This window comes from Rattus norvegicus, chromosome 8 (assembly GCF_036323735.1).
Source record: "Rattus norvegicus strain BN/NHsdMcwi chromosome 8, GRCr8, whole genome shotgun sequence".
In the NCBI taxonomy this organism is placed as follows: Eukaryota; Metazoa; Chordata; class Mammalia; order Rodentia; family Muridae; genus Rattus; species Rattus norvegicus.
This window is the reverse complement of record NC_086026.1, coordinates 114,530,859-114,532,587: the sequence shown is the minus strand read 5'-3', so window position 1 is coordinate 114,532,587 and position 1,729 is coordinate 114,530,859. Positions and strand designations below refer to the sequence as shown.

The window sequence follows — 1,729 nt, the reverse complement described above, 5'->3', positions numbered from 1 at the left end:
AAGTTACATAAAGATGTCTGTGAGTTAGAAAGGTCCCATTAGGATCCAAATGGCTGGCACCATGACCTGGGTCTTCCCAGGCTCCTAAACCATGAAAAATAAATTCTGGTATTCAAGAATATGCATTACTTGTTATGGTATTTTTTTAATAGAAGTCTGGGATAAGATATCCTTAAATGATCATTGGGTACTATTTTTACTAGTTGGAGGGGCTGGGGCTGAACTTGAGTCTTGCTATGGAAAGGGAAATACACTGCCTAAAAGTCTGCCAGGCAAATCGGACTCTGTCCTTACTAATTTGTCATCCCAGAGAGTCTACACCGAGTGAAGACACCCCACAGACATTAGAAGCTGGCACGGAATGGCACTTAAGGACAGTCACAAACACACAACCCACCTATTAAATCTATCGCTGGTCAGATATAGATCAGAGGCCACATTGACAAATCTAATTGTATTTTTGCTCATTTTATTGTTCACCTCTGCATTGGCTAAACATCTACTGTGGACTTCCTACATACCACATACATAGACACGGATGTTCATACACTGACTTGGGGTTAGAAACAGTCATCAGGTATTTCTGTAATATAGCGCTTAATTATTTCAAGTTAGACACAGTGATGAAAGCACCAGTGTCCCCTGACATTCCCTCAAGCATGTGACATACACACCTCACTGGCAGGGAATTGCTTCAAAATGAGGAACAAGACCACAACTCTTAGAAAAAAAAATTCTGTAAGTACCCAATTTATTCAGAAAACAATACAATTTAAACATTTGTGACTTTTTTTCTGTCATACATTTGTTTTAAACCATCATTCCCAAAATGTTATGCATTTGGTTGACATGTATTTGCAAGATAATCTATAATTATAACTCTGGAAATTGTACAAGACATTTGATTTGCTTAATTAATTATTATTGTTTCCCCTTTAAAACAAACAAACAAACAAAAAAAAAAACAGAACCAAAAACTTCCCCAACAACAGATTTTTTTTTGCTTAGGATACACTTCACTATTTTTCTGACCAAAAATAAGTTTCATTTTGTGCCTTTTACAGCTTATAAAACATTTGTCCATTTCTCCGAGAGAAGATCATAAGAAAAGAAGTCGTTGTTTTGGTTTTAAGACTTCCTTAGATTCAGACAAAATGTCCCCATCCTACACAATTCCAGGGCACTTCTGCTTATGGAAATTGTACTCAGGAGTGATACAAAAGAGGCCAAAAGGTGCCCCCACAGTGAGCTCAAAGACCAAGTGATTAGAACAGAAAGTTGGGCAGCCATATTGCTATTTGGCATGATCAAGATTCCACTCAAAGTCCAAGGGAGGAATCCTGGGAGATAATTTCTAGGAACTGACATAAAATTGGACCCACCCACGCAGCAAGCTGTGGTGCCTCTTTTAGCCAATCGGGAGCAAGCTGGAAGGAGTGCTCCTCAGTCTGGATGAGGAAGAGGCGGGGCTATAAAGCCGGGAGGCTGATGTGTGGTGGACAGCTTCTGGAATCAGTCTCCTAACTTTCTAGTCTCATCCCAGAGACGGGCCAGGCTGGTCCTCTAAGCTATTGGGGGCAGAAGAGGTGCTGTGGGCAAGCAGGCTAGGAGCTGCTCTGTTTGGCGTGATCTCTGTGGCGAAAGCCTCAAGTTCAGAACCTCATTAGTCCTAGTGCAGTGCAAGAAATGGGTTAGCATCACTGAGGACCTTGGGAGACGTGCAGAACCT

At 41.1% G+C, this 1,729-nt stretch overlaps 1 protein-coding gene across 5 annotated transcripts in view; it reads right to left on the bottom strand.

Annotated features, from left to right (window-relative positions):
- Positions 1-732: 732 nt before the first annotated feature.
- Cpne4 (copine 4) overlaps positions 733-1,729 on the bottom strand; it is a 475,704-nt gene continuing 474,707 nt past the window's right edge. For 4 of the 5 annotated variants that reach the window (XM_039081885.2, XM_039081886.2, XM_017595789.3 and 1 more), the window contains one exon: positions 735-1,729. This exon is cut by the window's right edge and continues 790 nt beyond it. The gene's annotated coding sequence lies outside the window, so the exon portion shown is untranslated. 5 annotated transcript variants of the gene reach the window in all.